Genomic DNA, 23,210 nt, shown 5'->3' with positions numbered 1-23,210 from the left:
TACTTATAAATCACTTTCTTGAAAGAAAAACATCTGACTGCACTATATTTCTCTCCATTCCCTGAGAGCTAGACCCCCCCCCCCCCTTTCCACCTTTCCCCACAGCCTCAGCCTCCGGGTATGGGCGCCGTTCGATGTTAATAACGGTGGAAGTAAATTAACTACCATTGCGAAGCGTCCAGTGATTGCCGTAATGTAAAGAAAGCTTCTGGTACGAAGTTATCTACTGCCTTGATCGCGTGTATGTACACTGGATTATTGGTTTCGACAGGACTAAGTTGCCATATTCGCAGTCACAGAGTAGAGGTTATGAAATCATGGTGTGCAATACGCAAAACGTTTATACTCTGTGGATCTGAAAATGGCAGCTTAGTCCTGTCGAAACTAGTAATCCTGTGTACGCACACGCGATCAATGTAGTAGGTAACTTCATACCAGAAGCTTTCTTTACACTGAACTAACTGATCGCTCTCTAGCTTACAATGTCATGTATTTATATGATTGACGTAATAGTAACTGAAAACAGATGTACTATAAGGAATACGTAGCACTCATGTTTCAAATGGCTCTGAGCACTATGGGACTTAACTTCTGAGGTCATCAGTCCCCGAGAACTTAGAACTACTTAAACCTAACTAACCTAAGAACGTCACACACATCCATGCCCGAGGCAGGATTCTAACCTACGATCGTAGCGGTCGCGCGGTTCCAGACTGTAGCGCCTTGAATCGCTCGGCCACCCCGGCCGGCGTAGCACCCACAGTTGAGTTTGAAAACAGTTGCTCATGACTTCGAAATGCAAGTCTTCAGAATGAAGCTTGAAGTAATCGAATTACTTTAAAACGACTTTAATGATCCTAAACGTCGTTTCGCGGCTGTAGCTGGATCTAGCCATAACACTGCAGGTGTGGAATATTGATTTGTAACATAGTTTTTACACGAGGGAGCGTATGTAGTGCCATAAAAATCCGCGATAACTAAAAAATTACACCATATTTATCGTTATTTAGTTTCCTAAATACCACGGGGAAGTATGAAACGGTACATTATAGGTGTATTTTCATTGTCTTGTAACCCACAGATGTTTTCTGAAGACTGTTGTTTTCGTTTAAGAACAAAAGATGGCTAGTAAACAGCCGCAGACGTGACCTCTGCAGAAACACGTCGTATATCTACTCACCAACGTGACGTGTTGTTCACTACAACACTTTCAGTCAAATCAGTGGATCTGGAACGTAGGAAATTTGTATGGGATCAATTCCAACATTATTTAACGTACCAAATAAGCCACCACACCTGTAGCTGAAGAGAGAACTATACAGACGAGATAGCAAAAGGTTAAAAGTAATAAAACTATTTCTTAAAGCAAAAGAGACCACTTCCATGGTTGTTTCTACATATGAGACACAAACTAGGGTCTGGATATAGGACAATGATTCATCGAAATATCGTAATTCAGGTAAGTAAATGAACTGATATTTTAATACAAAAAGTACAGTCACTTGTGTATTTTCGTAACCTCCTTTTACTCGAATATAAGGTTGTACAAAGGTTTGAAGTGAAATTCTCGAAACCTCTTCTGTTTGTGCTCTTCGTTGTGTGCTTCTGTTAGCGATTTTGCAGTGTGAAGACAAAAAGAAGTAGGCAGTGCCTCTGAAAAGTGTCGTGTGGAAGAAATTTGAATCAAACGATAATAAAAGTGCGAAATAAAATTGTCGTGTGAAGGTACATCAAACCTCTTGTAAAATCACAAACTTGAAGGCTTATTTAAAGTCCCAGCACCCAGAAAACTTTCGATTAGGAACGGTCGACTATGGACTCGTCGAAAGAAACGGCGTCAAATCAAACGGCGGCAGTGTTGATACAGTAAGGAGACCTCTCAGTTCCAATTTTAGTCCAGCAGTTGCTTCGTCAGCTGTTTATATTCATAAGTTGGTGAGGTGATCTTTATTCAGAGAAGTAGATTAAAAGCAGAACTTGCCGCCGAACTAATTTCTTTAAGTTCTTTAGAAAATAAATTTTGTAATTGATAATTTTTGGAAATGGGAATGTTTCATTTATGTTATCTGTATTTTGAGTGATTTTGGTTATGTATTTTTTCTGTCAATCTTTTCGTTTGCTATAGTTTAACTTTGCGATTTTTTTCCTTTCCTTTTCTCCCCTCCCTCTTCAATACAAAAAAAGGTAAGAGAAATTAGAGCTCATACGGTGGCATATATCCTGTAGTTCTAGTTGCGAATGGAAAAGGAAATGTAATGTCTAGTAGTGGTACAAGGTACCCTCCGCCATGTACCATAGGATGACTTGCAGATTGTATGCGTAGATGGAGATGTAGAGCGGCGAGACTTCGGTACGTTTGAATATAAAATAATTTGGAATCAGTTATAAATAAATTAACGGCCTGCATTATTAGAGGCTTAATTAACAGAAAACAACAAAAGTTTACGAGTCCAATGTGTGTATTTGCATGAAATTTATACATCTGTTGCGATTGCGATTTTCCCACCGAAATAAAGATAACTGACGGAAGGATGTTAGTAAGGGAGTAAGACAAAGAAAAGCTATTCGGTGCGATGTAGAGCCAGTAGCCGGCGCAGTAGCTCCGCGCCGGCGCTTGCAGTTGTTCCCTTGTTGCTTACTTGGCAGCAGCTGCTTTATTTAATTGCGGGCCGGGGTCTCACGGTGTGAACGAGCCAGCCCGCCGGGCGCTCCCGGCTGCTTCTCATTTGTTTTCCAATTTGTGCGCCGGGAATTGGCGTGGCGCTGGCGAGGCGTGGCGCGGCAGGGGACGGTGGAGTGGGGGGTTGGAGGGGGGTGGGGAGGGGCGGGTCAATTTTAATTGGACGGCGCGCCTGCGCAGTGGCGGCGCTCCCTCGGGACGCTGCAGCCGCCGTCACTGCCGGGATTCAATTTGACACTCGCGGCGCCGCCAACCCGTTAAACAAACTGGCGCGCCTGGGAATTACATCCCGCCTCCTAATCTGCTTACTTAGCGCCCCAAGTAATTAGGACTGGCCGGCACCAGGTAAGCCCGGGGATCGCCCACTGCCCGACCGCCATCTTCAAGGGAGCGGCACGAAAGCTAGAAAAATACGCACCATAGTGAGTCCAGAAGCGGCCCCGTTGGATTTACAGGTCGTAAATGGGCGAAACTTCGAATTCTTGCTTATTGCGTGGAAACAAAAAAAAATCCCGAGACAAAAAATATGGACCGAAAAAGAAAAAATATGTTTAGAAACAATGGTGTAGCTTTTCACAACTATTACCCAGTATTTATAAAGGTGACGTTATCAGAGAATGGAAAAATAGGTAAAAACACTATCAGATACCAGATATAATATTGGGAGGAACAAAATTATCAACAAGACTGTTATAGGCTATTATCTCTGATTACTGCACTGTCAGTCTGACTTGGGGATGTATTTTCGCTGCAACGACCTTAGTTCCATGTAAAGAGTTGCGATTTATTTGAAGGATGTTGACATTGGCAACACTTCATGTAATTTACAACATTTCAGTATGCACAGAGCTTCGCACTCGTCCAATGTTACTGTATTCCTGCAGTGAAAAAAAGGACTTATTTTTGACGATGACATGTAGGATGACTTAAAAACCTGTCACGTGCTTAAGCAAAATGTAAGTGAAGTGGTATTTTCAGCATTTTTGTAAAATACTACTGCTTACACGACTTTTTGTAGAGTTCTTTATACAGACCCTGAGTTTCATTTTTGTAATTTTTTAGTTTTTGCAGTACCACTTGAAAATGGCCCACAGGCCAATATTGCAGGTGTGCAACAAAAAATATGTTCAACGGCGAATATGACGTCCTTTAAAAATTGTTGATGACTGTGAACCTCCACGATGAGAAGTTATAGCCGGCAGAAGTGGCCGTGCGATGAAAGGCGCTGCAGTCTGGAACCGCAAGACCGCTATGGTCGCAGGTTCGAATCCTGCCTCGGGCATGGATGTTTGTGGTGTCCTTGGGTTAGTTAGGTTTAACTAGTTCTAAGTTCTAGGGGACTGATGACCTCAGCAGTTGAGTCACATAGCGCTCAGAGCCATTTGATCCATTTTTTGAGAAGTTATATCGACGTGATTTTTCTCGCGGCTGACCACGTTATCATACAAAACAGCGAAGGCATATTAAAAACGGCATTACATTAACCAAAGAAAATAAGCGTAAGCTGCACTGTGATAATATCTAAACTGTGCAAAATAAGGTAAAATAAAATATGTAAATTTAACACTTGGTTCAAGAATCATGAAAGAAGGTTGTATACATGGAAGAAGCCTGTAGATACTAGAAGGTATCATATCAATTATATAATGGTAAGACAGAGATTTAGGCACCAGGTTTTAAAATGTAAGACATTTCCAGGGGCAGATGTGGACTCTGACCACAATCTATTGGTTATGAACTGTAGATTAAAACTAAAGAAACTGCAAAAAGGTGGGAATTTAAGGACCTGAATAAACTGACTAAACCAGAGGTTGTACAGAGTTTCAGGGAGAGCATAAGGGAAAAATTGACAGGAATGGGGGAAAGAAATACAGAAGAAGAATGGGTAGCTTTGAGGGATGAAGTAGTGAAGGCAGCAGAGGATCAAATAGGTAAAAAACGAGGGCTAGTTGAAATCCTTGGGTAACAGAAGATATACTGAATTTAATTGATGAAAAGAGAAAATATAAACATGCAGTAAATGAAGCAGGCAAAAAGGAATACAAACGTCTCAAAAATGAGATCGGCAGGAAGTGCAAAATGGCTAAGCAGGGGTGGCTAGAGGACAAATGTAAGGATGTAGAGGTTTATCTCACTAGGGGTAAGATAGATGCTGCCTACAGGAAAATTAAGGAGACCCTTGGAGAAAAGATAACCACTTGTATGAATACCAAGAGCTCAGATGGAAACCCAGTTCTAAGCAAAGAAGGGAAAGCATAAAGGTGGAAGGAGTATATAGAGGGTCTATACAAGGGCGATGTACTTGAGGACAATTTTATGGAAATGGAAGAGGATGTAGATGAAGATGAAATGGGAGATATGATACTGCGTGAAGAGTTTGACAGAGCACTGAAAGACCTGAGTGTTCAAATCACGTGCTTTTCATATAGGTGGCCGTGGAAAGAATTTCAGACACATTGCCACTAAAACCTGAAAATCGAGACGAAAAGCCCACAAAAGGTGACTTAATGAGCGTCAATGAAACCACCCCTTCCCTTCGAGCGTTGTTTCCCAAAAATTTCTCAGTTGAAAACAACAGTCTTCAGTGACATGAGCAATAGGACGACGGTCTTGACAATTATCGACACTGCTAACGTGTCCCGCACGATTCAGCGTTACTCCATGGAAATCGTGGGGCTGCAACCCCAGGGAACGTGATCTGACCCCACTGGAATGTTGTGCTACCACAGTTTTTGGTTCGATATACACGATGGAACCACTAGGGAGACTCAAACCCACTGGACGAAATCTGTACCTGACCCGAAACAGCAACGGGTGCATATACTTTTTCAACTCTCCCTTTCCGTGCCCTCCCCTGGCGTCTCCACGGAGGCGTGCAACGTTCACATGTGCGTGAATAAAATTATACTCTGTGCCACCCACGCACATTTGTTGAGCACGTTATAAATATACCTGAGTGAGGGTTTAACATTCATTCCTTGCATCGCTGCTGCTCAAGCGCATGAGGCTAGGTTGTAAGGTGGCTATAGTTTCGCACCTTACAAGCCCTCATCCACATACTTTTCCTTGATCTACAACCGCATTAGGTATTATTTGATAGGAAAGTACATCGTATATATGAATTTTTAAAGAAGACTGACATTGTCACATACGCCTTGTAAATAATTGTTAACGCTTATTGCATGAAATGTGACGGAGTGTCTTTGTTATCATACTAGTAGAGGTTGGAATGTCAGTGGAAATATGATGTTATTTATATATATTTGACGATGCTCGTGCTGATTATGCATTTAACATTTGACGATGCCACTATGGCTGCAGTACTTTAGGACTTTGTTTTTATAAAACAGATCTGATGATGGTCATTCTAGACCGAAACCGGCAATCTGTTAACAAAAAGCTTGTGACCATAGACATAAATGAAAGGAAACGTAATGAACTGTGATCATCCACCATCGTGCGACATTGGCATGTAGTGGGGAAGGTTAAAAAATTGCGTGTGTATAGGTACCGCATGCTCTGCACCATATCAGCTGGTGGTCATATGCGCACCTGTGCTCGCTCGTCGTCAACTGGCGCGTGAACAACACCGACCATTCCTATGCTGCATCGGTACCGATGACGGGCCGTGGTGTCTTTGTACTAACAGGTGAAACAGAAACAAATGGGTGATCCCAAACAAAACAAAAATTTCCCGTACGAAGATCTACATGCATCCACGAAAGATAATGGTCTGGTGGAGCAGCGATGATGTGGAGTACTGCGGAGTCCTTACCTGAGGCGTAACCATAACTACTGACATTCATTGTCAAGAACTGAGACGTCTTGCAGACGCAGTCCAAGAACAGCGACCAGGATGACTGCGTGAGGTGACATTACTCCCACATTCTGGCAAAAACACTATACAGGAGTTGGGGTGGAAAGGCACTTCGTACCCACCTTACTCATCTGATTTTGTGCCCTTAGATTTTCAGCTTTTCTGCTCTCTATCAAACAGCCTTGAAGGAACTTCCTTTACGGATGAAAATGCGGCCTTAACATGGCTCGACGAGTCCTTCACCTCGAATCCACATGATTTCTACAGTCGCGGAATCGAAAAGTTATCCAGCTTAGGGAGAGTGGTGGAGAATATTGATGACTAAAGTCTCTGTTATGTGTATCTGTCGTGTTTATTAAACTTATGGAAAAACGCTACAAACGTATGCTCCAACTCAATATAGGCCTATCGGTACAAACTTAATCATATATTGAGATAGTTCATGTAGAGGTTTTGATAACTGAGTTGGCAAGTATCACAATATGTGACATAAACGGCCGTATCATTTGGCTGCATTGACTTAGAAACCTAAATTCTTTAAACCGCCAAGGGAGCGTAGACCTAAGTATTTGGCATAAATTTCAACTTGATATTATCCTGAGAAAAGTGGATCATAACAGACAGAGAAACGGACAAAAAGTGATCCTATAAGGGTTTCGCTTTTACCAGTTGACGTACGGAACTCCAAAAACGAAACAATCGATTTCCGAGACCTCATCGACTAACACTTCTTTACTCTCCGATGCTATTATGAAACAAAGAGGTTGACACAGGAGAGAATTCGTAGCTGCCCTCATCAGACTAGTCCAAATAATGATGACCTCAAAAAAACTGTTTTAAGCATTCAGTTTGATCTTTCTAAGTAAGCCTTTTGTCAGATAAAGGTTATATTAACTAAAAATTAATCCTTAACTTTTAATTATCGCGGAACATGTGATTAATATCAAGAAAATAATGTGTTTATAGCTAGCAGCAAGTTTAGAGAAGTATTATAACTGCACAGTAATGAAAGAAAAGAGGACGGCGCAGAAACATCTCTTCCCTAAAATTAAAAACTTTGAGTTATTGATATTACGTAGTCCAAATTTGACGCCAAAAGTACATATTCTGCCATTAAATTACATTTATAATTCAATTTGCTGCAAAAGTAAGATAAAATAGCTGCAAGATATAAAAATTATTCGACGTAGCGTGGAAAATATGTACTCACCGACCTGGTGTTGCGACGATGATACGAATCGATTAGCGGCAGGCGAGAAGCAAATTACGAGAAATATTGGTGGAGGCGCCAGCGGCAGACATGCTTGTGTGCTCACCAGTTAACGAACCTGCGCCTCGAGTGGTCGATCGTTCCGCTTCCGCGAGCATCGGTTACTATGGCGACGGCGACACGCGCCACCGCTGTGGTACTCGCTTCAACGCGCTGTGTCCGGAAACGTCATGCCTCCACTTTTATCGAGTGGGAGACCCAGACCGCACAAGCGCCAAAAGCGAATTTTAATGAGGTGAACAAGGCAAGTGCCATTACCCGACTTCCGAGAAACTTCACTCACTGGAAGAGGGATCAAAATAAGCGAATAACAGATGCTCCACCGTTTCCGAGAAGACGGTCAAAGTTTTCCAGGTATTTTATGTGACATTTCATGAGTCCATAGTTCAGCCGAGGCGGTGGCACAGTGGTTAGCTTCGCGGATTCAGGCTTTTGCTCTCTGTGTACGAAACCATTTTTGTTTTTGTTTTTCATGTATCTACCCATGTCCGCACTGTCGCCTGATAAACAAAGTAAGAGCCTACGGAATATCAGACCAGCTTGTGGCTGCATTGAACAGTTTTTAGCAAACAGAGCGCAGCATGTTGTTCTCAATGGAGAGACGTCTACAGACGTTAAAGTAACCTCTGGCGTACCACAGGGGAGTGTTATGGGACCATTGCTTTTCACAATATATATATAAATGACCAAGTAGATAGTGTCGGAAGTTCCATGCGGCTTTTCGCGGATGTTGCTGTAGTATACAAAGAAGTTGCAGCATTAGAAAATTGCAGCGAAATGCAGGAAGATCTGCAGCGGATAGGCACTTGGTGCAGGGAGTGGCAACTGACCCTTAACATAGACAAATGTAATGTATTGCGAATACATAGAAAGAAGGATCCTTTATTGTATGATTATATGATAGCGGAACAAACACTCGTAGCAGTTACTTCAATAAAATATCTGGGAGTATGCGTACGGAACGATTTGAAGTGGAATGATAGTGCCGGCCGCGGTGGTCTCGCGGTTCTAGGCGCGCAGTCCGGAACCGTGCGACTGCTACGGTCGCAGGTTCGAATCCTGCCTCGGGCATGGATGTGTGTGATGTCCTTAGGTTAGTTAGGTTTGAGTAGTTCTAAGTTCTAGGGGACTGATAACCACAGCAGTTGAGTCCCATAGTGCTCAGAGCCATTTGAACCATTTTTTTGGAATGATAATATAAAATTAATTGTTGGTAAGGCGGGTGCCAGGTTGAAATTCATTGGGAGAGTCCTTAGAAAATGTAGTCCATCAACAAAAGAGGTGGCTTACAAAACACTCGTTCGACCTATACTTGAGTATTGCTCATCAGTATGGGATCCGTACCAGATCGGGTTGACAGAGGAGATAGAGAAGATCCAAAAAAGAGCGGCGCGTTTCGTCACAGGGTTGTCTGGTAGGCGTGACAGCGTTACGCAGATGTTTAGCAAACTCAAGTGGCAGACTCTTCAAGAGAGGCGCTCTGCATCGCGGTGTAGCTTGCTGTCCAGGTTTCGAGAGGGTGCGTTTCTGGATGAGGTATCGAATATACTGCTTCCCCCTACTTATACCTCCCGAGGAGATCACGAATGTAAAATTAGAGAGATTCGAGCGCGCACGGAGGCTTTCCGGCAGTCGTTCTTCCCGCGAACCATACGCGAGTGGAACAGGAGAGGGAGGTAATGACAGTGGCACGTAAAGTGCCCTCCGCCACACACCGTTGGGTGGCTTGCGGAGTATAAATGTAGATGTAGATGTAGAAGATGACTCCTAGACTTTTTTCCAGTCTATATCGAAATACCGTTGACCTTATTCATCTGCAAATTTTATACCTAGTGAATGAATTAAATAAAACTAAATGAATGAGACAATTATTTGAAATTGTGTTCGGTAAAATTCGTGTAGTGTATCTTGATTCATAATAAACTGCAAGCGCGAGTTTTCGGTGAAGTGACCTGTCAGGCGTGGTTTGCCGCGAGATTAATGCCAACGCGTGAAATCTGCAGCAATGTTAATGACGTTTTTCCCCGAGTGAGATTCATGCGAAGAAATGTCATTGTGGAAAACCTGCCTTCTCGCGATGCTCGTGGTGTTTAGAATTTCTTATGGTTCGAACGTTCCTATGACCTGTATCATTGAAGGGAATGTACCAAATACTCCAGAAGCAAAAACATAAGAATAAAATATAAGAATTGGTGACAATTATTTAACTATATGAAATAAAATCGTCATAACTTTTGACCAGTTTGCGTTAGGACGCTCAAACTGCACTGTTGTCCGCGGGGCATGATGGGAATTGTATGGTTTGGTTTAGCGACGACCACTTTAATCTGGATGGATTCGTCAATAATCAAAATTGGCGCATTTGTGCGAGTGAGAATCCGCATTTCGCGATAGAGATGTCTCTTTACCCTCTATGGGTGACTGTATGGTGTGCAGTGTCCAGTTACAGAATAATCGGTACGATATTGCTTGACGGCACGGTCACTACCGAACGGTACGTGAAGGGATTTGGAATCTGATTTCATCTCCGTCATCCAAAGTTACCCTGATGACGACATGGTTCACACAAGACGGAGCTCAACCCCGTCGAAGCAGGAGAGAGTTTGTTGTTCTGGGGGAGCACTTTGGAGACCGCATTCTAGCTCTGGAGTACCCAGAGGCCACTGGCATGCGCCTAGATTGACCGCCATGTTCTCTGAATCTGAACATATGCGACACCTTTTTGTGGGGCTATATTAAAGTCAAAGTGTACAGCAATAACCTCACAACCAGTGCTGAGCTGAAAACAATAATTCAGGACGGCGTCGATAGCATCGATCGTCAGCGGGTCATGCAAGAATTTCGTTATTTGTCTGCGCCACATCGTCGCCATTGATGGCAGGCATGTCTAACATGTCATAACGTAAATTCTAATACCTGTAGTGACGTTTACATGTTGAATAAAATGTGTGTGCGCCGTGGTTTGTAACTAATTTACGTTTTTTTCCCCATATAGCTCAATAATTTTCACCCTGTAAGAATGCAGTATGGGAATACGACACATTAAAGAGACTGTAATCCCTGAAGTAATTATACGCACATGTAATAAATGTATGACAGTTATTCTGAAACCATCTGGTAGTTTTACCATTAATACCACGTCCTTGTGTCCGATATGTTGATAAGAAATGTTAGTTTAGTAGCCTTTTGCGGACGTGGGCAGGTAACTGAAGAAAAATGAACTAAAATGAATAAAAACAATAATCGGGTTTCGAATACGGTGCGCAAAAGTGAGAGACCATTGTGGGTGACATTATCGTGCGCTAAAAAGCATCTAAATTATGTCGAAAATTTTGAGTGTCGTTTTCCTGTAAATACACTCCTGGAAATTGAAATAAGAACACCGTGAATTCATTGTCCCAGGAAGGGGAAACTTTATTGACACATTCCTGGGGTCAGATACATCACATGATCACACTGACAGAACCACAGGCACATAGACACAGGCAACAGAGCATGCACAATGTCGGCACTGCTACAGTGTATATCCACCTTTCGCAGCAATGCAGGCTGCTATTCTCCCATGGAGACGATCGTAGAGATGCTGGATGTAGTCCTGTGGAACGGCTTGCCATGCCATTTCCACCTGGCGCCTCAGTTGGACCAGCGTTCGTGCTGGACGTGCAGACCGCGCGAGACGACGCTTCATCCAGTCCCAAACATGCTCAATGGGGGACAGATCCGGAGATCTTGCTGGCCAGGGTAGTTGACTTACACCTTCTAGAGCACGTTAGGTGGCACGGGATACATGCGGACGTGCATTGTCCTGTTGGAACAGCAAGTTCCCTTGCCGGTCTAGGAATGGTAGAACGATGGGTTAGATGACGGTTTGGATGTACCGTGCACTATTCAGTGTCCCCTCGACGATCACCAGTGGTGTACGGCCAGTGTAGGAGATCGCTCCCCACACCATGATGCCGGGTGTTGGCCCTGTGTGCCTCGGTCGTATGCAGTCCTGATTGTGGCGCTCACCTGCACGGCGCCAAACACGCATACGACCATCACTGGCACCAAGGCAGAAGCGACTCTCATCGCTGAAGACGACACGTCTCCATTCGTCCCTCCATTCACGCCTGTCGCGACACCACTGGAGGCGGGCTGCACGATGTTGGGGCGTGAGCGGAAGACGGCCTAACGGTGTGCGGGACCGTAGCCCAGCTTCATGGAGACGGTTGCGAATGGTCCTCGCCGATACCCCAGGAGCAACAGTGTCCCTAATTTGCTGGGAAGTGGCGGTGCGGTCCCCTACGGCACTGCGTAGGATCCTACGGTCTTGGCGTGCATCCGTGCGTCGCTGCGGTCCGGTCCCAGGTCGACGGGCACGTGCACCTTCCGCCGACCACTGGCGACAACATCGATGTACTGTGGAGACCTCACGCCCCACGTGTTGAGCAATTCGGCGGTACGTCCACCCGGCCTCCCGCATGCCCACTATACGCCCTCGCTCAAAGTCCGTCAACTGCACATACGGTTCACGTCCACGCTGTCGCGGCATGCTACCAGTGTTAAAGACTGCGATGGAGCTCCGTATGCCACGGCAAACTGGCTGACACTGACGGCGGCGGTGCACAAATGCTGCGCAGCTAGCGCCATTCGACGGCCAACACCGCGGTTCCTGGTGTGTCCGCTGTGCCGTGCGTGTGATCATTGCTTGTACAGCCCTCTCGCAGTGTCCGGAGCAAGTATGGTGGGTCTGACACACCGGTGTCAATGTGTTCTTTTTTCCATTTCCAGGAGTGTAGATAGGTATTTTCAGACAGAACGAGACACTCGTTCCCTTTTTTTTGACTCACCTTCCACTGGGCGAAGTTCTGGGAATTCGGGTTATGGAACTTGCCGTGTTCTTCTCGTAAGAATGGAACAGCAGAAAGGAATGGTGGATTTAAATGGGTGTAAGGAAGGGATAGACACTATCTGGTGATAAGGACATATTCAATGAGGCGTCTGAATCAATGTGGAGGAATGGCATCCCATTGTTCCTCACAACCCAAAACCAGAGAAGGTAGTATTGTTGGATGCTGGGGTCTAGAGAGAGGTCGACGTTCTGTCATCCCAAAGGTGTCCCGTTGGGTTCAAGTCTGCACTCTTGGCAATACAGTCCATTTCAGAGATGCTATTGTCTGCAAATCATTACCTTACAGGTGGTGCCTTATGGTGTAACGTGCCGGGCTGAATCCTTGTATTAGTCCCACTTAAAGTTCACGTCACAACCGGATGTAGTGAAACATTTACTGACCCAGTAGATTGTGCGCAGTGTTCCTGACCTACCTTGCTTTGCTTATTCATTATTGTCGTCTCGGTAGCTGCGTCCGTCTCACTTAAATCACACTGCAATTTAGGAAGCCAGGATCCTGTATTATGTTTTCCAAAATCAAAAGTCAAGACCGTATTCATTGTTGAACACTTATGACAACCACAGTGCGATTTATTTGTTATCACTCACACACACAATATCATATGACCAGGCCTCTTACACTTAATAATCGTCACATTAGGTAGGTCAAAAACTTCCAGTCTTTAAGAATGTTTACAATACGCGTTAAATGTTGAAAGCCGAATACAATTACACTTTTTTGGCACTGACCGGAAAAGTTATCACATCACATTCCGGCACCGACTTGCCGCACTTTTGTTCCATGAGAATCTGACCGAGAACTAACTGAGAACTGCATCAGCTCGGACCTTATATAGACGAGTGCTTGAATATTTGACTATTTCTGGTAATATATTATAGTTTATAATTTCCCAGGGTTAAAATGATCCTTTCTAATTGGTTTTGAAGTTAACTATTGAGTTTTATTACTTAAATAATATGATTGAGCTGTGTCAATTTAAATACGCAGAACTAACTTATGCATCCGCAGTGGGGATTCCTGACTTATAACCATGGCAGCCCTCTTGAACAATAATTTTTACTTATTCAAATTTACTTAATTCTTAATTAATGCACTTACAAAGTTGAGACTGAAGTCATTTTACGTAGAAAAATATAGGTAGCAAAAGTATCAAAACAGATATCGGAATTATTCAGTAGTTTCGTCACAATTCGCACTGATAGTCATACAGGCTACAGATTTCAAGTCTTAATATCTATTTAACTAATGGACCTTAGGTTATTTTAAACACTTTGCTGGAATCAGTAAAATTTAGGCTTTCTTTTGGATGCAGTCTTATAGCTGAATTCGATCTATTAGCTCACTCGAATTTTACTTAATATGTGTTGCACAATATACGTCATTGTTCGTAACTTTTAATAGTATGCATTTCCAATAAAACTAATTAGCTCATTAATTTCTGAATAGACAGTAGAATGTACTGAAATAATAGATTTTACTAGGGGAATTTTATTTAAACTATTTCTGAATTCTGTGCTATGAGGCTGAAGGCCACAGAATCTGTAGTCGGAATCTGAGTAGTGAAAATGGAAAAAAAATGAAAGTTCATTGCTTAACTAAGTTACTGAAGGAGTGTAAAACCAAAACAGGATAGCAGTGGGCAACCCTGCTTCGTTACAATGGTAGGGTGCATTTCCACGCTGATCTCTGAACTCTTCCTCTACCATAAGCAGTACATAATGCTGTAAAGTGTGTTTATAGCTTTATGTGTTTAGCGTTTTCAAAAGTATAACATTTGGAACAGATCCTAACCACCTCCTCTGTACTTCACTGGCTGGTAACATCTTCCAGGCATCTCCATCGGATTGCCGCAGGGTGTAGCGTAGCTCTTTATACCATCTCAAACGTCGCTCACCACTGATTACAGTAATGTGTGGGTTATGAGGAGGCGCTCGAACATAGTACCCCATTTTCTGTAACACCCTATACACGTTGTTCAAGGTGGACTGCTTGTAGTGCTTTTGAACTCGCAAGTTGTTCTTCCTACTGACTTCATGCGACTATTCAGCAACCACTCTCTGCAATGCTCGACGGGCTGTGTCAATCAGTACATGAGGTCTGTCTAGTTTTGGTTTAGTTGTGGTTGTTCCTTCACACTTCCGCTTCACAGACTCGTAATCATCAGTCAACAATGAATAGCCCACATTCGAATTCACTGAGGTATCCGGACCAACCATTTCGCTGTTACTGCTGCTCTACTGTCCACAAGATGCTAGCCACCTGCTTTTGTACGGGTGTGTCTGACCGAAATGACATCTAATGGTCAAGTGCGTATTGTCTAGAGGTATCAGGACGCAGATAATATACTTCTGTAACTTTCTGCATCTAACTCTATACGGTGCAAGCTAGCTTGCGGTGTGTGGCGGAGGGTACTTCTGGTATGATTAACATTTTCACTTTCTCTGTTCTATTCGTTAATGGTACTTAGGACGAACGGTTGCCTATAAATTTCTGTACGGCCTCTAATTTCCCCTATTTTTTCGTCGAGGTCATTTCGAGAGACATGTGTGAGCAGTGCTGCGGCTCACGTTGGTGTCGTGTGCAGGTGTCTGCCAGACCGTATCGTTTTGTTGGCACGGTTGCGTTTTTTGTCTTCTTCTCATCTTCACTGGCGTCACTTGGTTTCGTAAGCGTTGCCTGTCCGATAGTGGCAGCAGCGGCGCTTATCGATATGTAGTGCTGCTGCCCTATCTTTGGGGCCACCTCGTTCTTCTTCCGTGTGGTGTGAGTGTGGAGTTCGGTTGGGGACGCAGGAGCAGCGAGGCCCGCTCAGAGCGTCAACACGCCGGGACCGATGGCGGCGTGTATGGACTGCCGGATCGAAGGGTGCACGACCTCGTCGAAACCGGATCCTCCATATTTAAGTTGAGTGCATTGCAATTTGCGTAGAGAAACATCCACCACTGTGAAATCTCGCGATTTTTCAGTGACTTGCGTTCGTGTTGCTGAAAGCAGCGAGTGGAGTACCTGGAGAAGGCAGATCTGATTATCCTTCCTAAGCTTCTAACAAGGGAACCTCCCCATCGCACCCCCCTCAGATTTAGTTATAAGTTGGCACAGTGGATAGGCCTTGATAAACTGAACACAGATCAATTGAGAAAACAGGAAGAAGTTGCGTGGAACTGTGAAAAAATAAGCAAAATATACAAACTGAGTAGTCCATGGGCCACATAGGCAACATCATGGACAATGTGAGCTCAGGAGCGCCGTGGTCTCGTGGTACGCCGGCACGGTAGCTCAGCGTGTTCGGTCAGAGGGTTATCAGCCCTCTGTAATAAAAAAACTGAGTTAATCGATCAACAACGAACCAAAACGGCTGTCTTACGACGTCCGCCCCGAGCAGATGCAACGAACAAAAGCGAACAAAATGAGATTTAACAAAATAAAAAAAAGTGGTAGCGTGAGCAGCTGCAGAACGAAACATCCTTGGTTCAAGTCTTCCCTCCAGTGAGAATTTTACTTTCTTTATTTTTACATCGTTATTACCCGTCCGTTCGTTCATTGACGTCTCTGTTCACTGTAATAAGTTTAGTGTCTGTGTCTTGCGACCGCATCGCAAAACCGTGCGATTAGTAGACGAAAGGACGTGCCTCTCCAATGGGAACCGAGAACATTTGATCGCAAGGTCATAGGTCAACCGATTCCTCCACAGGAAAACACATCTGATATATTCTATACGTCACTGGTAACGGCATGTGCGTCATATGACAGGAATATGTTGTCGACCCACCTAACTTGTACACTTGGCGAATGGGTAAAAAGATTCTTCTACCTTGCCCGATTTAGGTTTTCTTGTGGATGTGATAATCACTCCCAAAAAAGTGATGAAAACACAATAGTTTGTCACATAAACTGAAAATAAAAAAATTGAACTTTTCACTCGATGGAGGATTTGAACCAAGGACCTCTCGTTCCGCAGCTGCTCACGTTACCACGAGACCGCGGCGCTCCTGTGTTCTTAGAGTCCTTGATGTCGCCTATCTTCCCATGAACTACTCAGTTTGTGTATTTTGCTTATTTTTTCACAGTTCAACACAACTTCTTTCTGTTTTCTCAATTGATCTGTGTTCAGTTTATCTAGGCCTATCCACTGTGCCAACTTATAACTAAATCTGAGGGGGGTGCGATGGGGAGGTTCCCTTGTAAGTACTATTTACTGTTTTCAGCTTCTTACATTGTTAAGTTCAACCAGCGGTATTTCTCTGTCTTGTGGCAGCTAACGCGCCAGTTACCTGCCCTGGGGGCTAGCGTATGTAACGGCAGTGTACATTTCCTCGCCTTGCCGCCACTGTCCGGTGAGGCGTGTAAGTTTGACAGCTTCTTGATTTTATGTTGGGTGGCGTTCTTGTACCTTAGTGGCAGTCATTCCTTCTCGTTCCGGGCGCTCTAAGCACAGTATTCTGCGGGAGGAGCACAGACCGCCGGTTCCGGCTTTGGCGTAATTTTACATCTTACATTTGTTTTGTTGTATGTTAGGTAGCCTCACCAAGATTATCATGAGTCGCTCGTCAGACTGCCACTAGTCCGAGTTACCATCGTGTGATCTGAATGCAACTCTTGGCTGCCTTTCTCTTCGCTCGCAGCCGGCCGGGGTGGCCGAGCGGTTCTAGGCTCTACAGTCTGGAGCCGCGTGACCGCTACGGTCGCAGGTTCGAATCCTGCTTCGGGTATGGATGTGTGTGATGTCCTTAGGTTAGTTAGGTTTAAGTAGTTCTAAGTTCTAGGGGACTTATGACCTCAGAAGTTAAGTCCCATAGTGCTCAGAGTCATTTGAAACATTTCTTCGCTCGCAAAAGTGTTTTTGGTGTGACCTACTCAGACGTCGATTCCTCGAGCACCGTCTGTCACTGACCCTTGTGTTTCATTTTATTATTGTATTATTAAGTTACCATCATTTGCCTCACCTGTTTGGTGATCTGTTGTTTGTTTTTTTAATTAACTTTTGCTATGCCATTCCCCGTTTGACAGTATATTTGTTAAATTTTTTATAATTGCCTTTTTGGAGTTAAAGGCCTTCAGCCGGGATAGTGCTTACTTGCCTTAAAATTCGGATAGTGACCACATTGGGTTGTGTTCAAAAATTATTTGCTATCTGTATTTTATGTATGTTTGTTAAATTTTTTAATAATTGCCATTTTGGGCGTTAAAGGCCTTCAGTCGTGATTGTGGTTACGTGCCTTAAAAGTCTGATTGCGACCTCAGTGGCTAGTTTCCAAAAATTATTTATTAAAATAAATGAGTGAAATTGTAAAGAAAACCAATAGTAATTGATTCCGGCCCCGTCCACAATCGTAGCCCACTCCTGCCTTCCTTAACTGCCACGTTTCAATGTGTGGTAGGAAGTGATAAGTTGCCCAACTCTTCTTCGGACTTTTGTTCTCAGAATATCAAACACTGGCCCTCTCCGTGAAGCCCAATGCCTCATTTATAGCGTCTGCCACTGGAGTTTGTGACGCATCTCCATAATACTCTCCCATTGACGAAACAATCTCATGATGAACCTTGCTCCTGTTCGATGACTCTTCTGTATCTGGCAAGCTATTTCGTATGCCTTTTTCATTCTATATGAAGTCAATGAAGGAAGGAGAGGAATGTAATGGTGCTTATTAGGCCTGCATAGGCAATGTTTATTAAAGAACGTGATTCGTTGGGACTGGACATACTACACTCTTTATTGCGTCGTTTCTTTTCATGTCAACTTCGTGTTAGAAGGTCCTGTTTTCTGAATGACTTTCGTAAATGTGAGAAGGCACAGAGCCTCGGATTTGGGACAGGACAGACATGTTGCTACGAAAAAAGAGCGGAGAGTGAGGCCTCATGTGCCTGTGTTCGCAGACGTTGGGTCATCAGGGTGCAGTGAACGGACCCAGCGGCTGTTGTGCATCGGCTATTGTGCATTTTACAACACGGACCTATCTAATGGCAGAACTGTGGCCGAGTCGTCATACAAACATTGGGAGAGCGCCGCTTTCCTATGTTCTGAAAAAAAGCTTTTGTAGATAACTATTGCTTGCTTTCCCGAAGAAACACGGAGTACTGAAATAATGGGCCTAGCCTCGTGTACGGTTCTCTAATTTCAGAGGTCCTCTGATACGAGGCTAGTCCTGCGCACTGGTGCTGGGTAGGGAAACATGCCATTGGTAAATTAATCAGTGACTCACAGGGGCGAAGCTGAAGTTATTGTTTTATAGAAGTCGGAAGATGATTTGCGAAATTGATTGGTATCACGATACGTTGTATTGGCGGAAAACTGTGTGCTGCACGGAATCCATATTACTGGGTCGTCATACAGGGTGTTTCAAAAATGACCGGTATATTTGAAACGGCAATAAAAACTAAACGAGCAGCGATAGAAGTACACCGTTTGTTGCAATATGCTTGGGACAACAGTACATTTTCAGGCAGACAAACTTTCGAAATTACAGTAGTTACAATTTTCAACAACAGATGGCGCTGCGGTCTGGGAAACTCTATAGTACGATATTTTCCACATATCCACCATGCGTAGCAATAATATGGCGTAATCTCTGAATGAAATTACCCGAAACCTTTGACAACGTGTCTGGCTGAATGGCTTCACATGCAGATGAGATGTACTGCTTCAGCTGTTCAATTGTTTCTGGATTCTGGCGGTAAACCTGGTCTTTCAAGTGTCCCCACACAAAGAAGTCACATGGGTTCATGTCTGGCGAATAGGGAGGCCAATCCACGCCGCCTCGTGTATGTTTCGGATAGCCCAAAGCAATCACACGATCATCGAAATATTCATTCAGGAAATTAAAGACGTCGGCCGTGCGATGTGGCCGGGCACCATCTTGCATAAACCACGAGGTGTTCGCAGTGTCGTCTAAGGCAGTTTGTACCGCCACAAATTCACGAAGAATGTCCAGATAGCGTGATGCAGTAATCGTTTCGGATCTGAAAAATGGGCCAATGATTCCTTTGGAAGACATGGCGGCCCAGACCAGTACTTTTTGAGGATGCAGGGACGATGGGACTGCAACATGGGGCTTTTCGGTTCCCCATATGCGCCAGTACTGTTTATTGACGAAGCCGTCCAGTTAAAAATAAGCTTCGTCAGTAAACCAAATGCTGCCCACATGCATATCGCCGTCATCAATCCTGTGCACTATATCGTTAGCGAATGTCTCTCGTGCAGCAATGGTAGCGGCGCTGAGGGGTTGCCGCGTTTGAATTTTGTATGGATAGAGGTGTAAACTCTGGCGCATGAGACGATACGTGGACGTTGGCGTCATTTGGACCGCAGCTGCAACACGGCGAACGGAAACCCGAGGCCGCTGTTGGATCACCTGCTGCACTAGCTGCGCGTTGCCCTCTGTGGTTGCCATACGCGGTCGCCCTACCTTTCCAGCACGTTCATCCGTCACGTGCCCAGTCCGTTGAAATTTTTCAAACAGATCCTTTATTGTATCGCTTTTCGGTCCTTTGGTTACATTAAACCTCCGTTGAAACCTTCGTCTTGTTGCAACAACACTGTGTTCTAGGCGGTGGAATTCCAACAGCAGAAAAATCCTCTGTTCTAAGGAATAAACCATGTTGTCTACAGCACACTTGCACGTTGTGAACAGCACACGCTTACAGCAGAAAGACGACGTACAGAATGGCGCACCCACAGACTGCGTTGTCTTCTATATCTTTCACATCACTTCCAGCGCCATCTGTTGTTGAAAATTGTAACTACTGTAATTTCGAAAGTTTGTCCGCCTGAAAATGTACTGTTGTCCCAAGCATATTGCAACAAACGGTGTATTTCTATCGCTGCTCGTTTAGTTTTTATTGCCGTTTCAAATATACCGGTCATTTTTGAAACACCCTGTATGTGCACTTTTTGCTGTTGCTGGACATGTAAGGCTCGGGGGGAGTATATTTCTGGCTGTAGGATGACGCTAGGAAGTAAAGAGTCGTAGTTAGTTCGCGGTGAACGGAGTTCGAAGCTCGCAGTCAGGAGTCACCCGGACGTCAGCAGGGTTCAGCGTCTCCGAAAATAATTACGGTGAGCATAAATTGCAGAACCGGCATGGTAGGGCATTCGCGGTGTGCACTTGCAGATTCCTGTACGATAAACTGTCTCAAATTCCAGTAGCTCTACTGAGAGCGTGAACCTCCTGATTAACCATCAGGTATCCAGGCACTGCACTCGTTCGTGGTTAACGAATTTTCCGACCAAATTACTGTCTGATATTTTGCGTCAGAAGGACTTAGTTATCTTACTGGCGACAGTAACTCAGTAAATCAATCAAAATTTATTAGTTACAATTATACACATTGAGTTTACAAATTAGTCAGCAATCTTGAATAGTCTATTAATTTTTACCGTGTTTTATTGAGTAAATTATTGTGTTTACTGATAGACTGTTTCTGTCAAACACATTTCATTCTTACTCAAATGCAGTTTTGTGTAAATCTTCGCTTTAAGATCTATAGCTAGGGCTCTAAAGATAGCTTCACCCATTAAAACTGTGGACATTGTAAATTAGTAACTTAGATCTTAAACGCGTGGTCAGCTCACGCGCAGGGGGTTTCGTACTCTTCTTTTAAGTCTGCTTGGTAAAGGAACAAGCCCGGTGAACAATAGGTTGCTCAAGGAACGGTCTTACAAGTGTCTCGCAAGCCACTTCGTAGATGAATTACTTTCGCTTAAGATTATTTCCTGTCAATCTTAGTCTGACTTCTTCTTTTCCTGCATTAGTTTTATGTACCCATTCCACTTTAATTCGCACCGGATGGTTAATCTAGTGTATTTTATGGTTGTTACTGTTTCCAGTAAATTAGATAAAGGACTAAGGAAAAGTCTTGGCAAATGTATTGTCTGGAGTGTGGCACTATATGAGGCAGAAAAAAGGACGCTGAGACGAGAGGATGAAAAAAATATTAGAAGCACTTGAGATGTGGATGTGGAGGAGAATGGAGAGAATAATCTGGATGGAAAGAGTGAGTAATGAAAGAGTATTGGAAAGGGTTGGTGAGAGAAGACGTCTGCTGAATGTTGTAAGAGAAGGGAAAAAGAAATGGTTGGGAGGGACATTCATTGAGAAGGGAGTGCTTGCTAGCAGATGCTTTGGAAGGACTGGTTTGTGGGAGAAGGCTGAGAGGAAGAAGGAGATACAAGTTGATAGACGACATAAAGGGAAGAGGAAATTATGCAGACTTGAAGAGCGTGGCAGAAGACGGGACAGCCTGGAGAACTACCATGTGAAAACCTGCCTTTTGGCAGAACACTGATGATGATGATGACTGTTTCCAGTGAGTTTTTACCATAAGCTAGACTAGAACAGTCATTTCTTCGCCTACTTACGCGCAGTTTGTTGGATTTCAGTACAATCAGGTTCTACTGCCAGTCCCTGCGCCAGTCATCGATATTCTGCGTATCTTCCCGCTTTTCGTCACACTCTACTGACGCTGGAAGTAGCCTACAGGCAACTGCATTGTCTGTAATAAGCCTCACTGATCTTCCGACGCTATCCACTAGATCATTACATGCAGGGTGGTTCCGCTATGATGTTATAAACTTTCAGGGACGATGCAGAAATGTAAGTGTATCGGGTTGTGGTAAGGGACACTGATCTAGAGAAAGACGGAGTCAAAAGTTGCATTCGAAAATCGTTCTGATATCTCTGACAGTGGATGTCCTCTACTGCAGCCTTTTTGCTTTCCATACAAGGAGAAAAGTGTCTAGTAAACATGGGCTCTGAAGTGCTTACCTTAAGACCTATGAGCACTTGTTCATCTTTGCTACTGTGAAACACATCTCTTCTATTGAACAAGTGCTCATAGCTCTAATCTATGCATTTTAGGGTCAATCTTTACTAGAAAATTTTTTCTTGTTTTGGTGCATGCTACCTCCTCCGAAAATATGTAAATAGCTTTCGATGAGCTACACTGTCGCATGCAACTTTCCATTCCGTGGTTTCCGGACTAGGGTCCTTTTTCTGATATGGCTACATTTACCTTACCGCATCATCCCTGAAACTTTGTAACGTAGTCACGGAATCACTCTCTACATGGTAAAATCACCTGTAAAATTCTCTTGTGGTGCTCCAGGCATTATCTTTACAATTGTTGATTTCGTCCCGTTAAGAATAACGCATTGCGTTGTGTCTTCTAGACAGTCCGCAGTTCAGTCACATATCTAGTCTCATACCCTGTGTGGGTAGGGGACTTACAAATTTATCGAAGGAATTAATATTTTTTTCTAAGGTTGCAATTAACCTGCTCAATCCTGAGTTTATATTTTGTAAACGAAAAGTTTATATTGGTGATCAATACAATGTTCCGGGATAAAATACGACCAAAATATAATTTTTTTTAAAATTGTTGTGATTAACCAAAATTGTAGGACGTGTTCAAATTGAATAGTATTTACATTAGGAAATATCTAAAATATAAGCTACACTTATAAAACTCAGTATTAAACACTTGAAAGTTATGAAAACAATGCCGCTGGAACGTGAAAGTGTAGGTTGTTGCTACACGAAAAAAATTTATCGC

This window comes from Schistocerca nitens, chromosome 8 (genome assembly GCF_023898315.1).
Source record: "Schistocerca nitens isolate TAMUIC-IGC-003100 chromosome 8, iqSchNite1.1, whole genome shotgun sequence".
Taxonomy (NCBI): domain Eukaryota; kingdom Metazoa; phylum Arthropoda; class Insecta; order Orthoptera; family Acrididae; genus Schistocerca; species Schistocerca nitens.
This window is presented reverse-complemented; position numbering follows the sequence as displayed.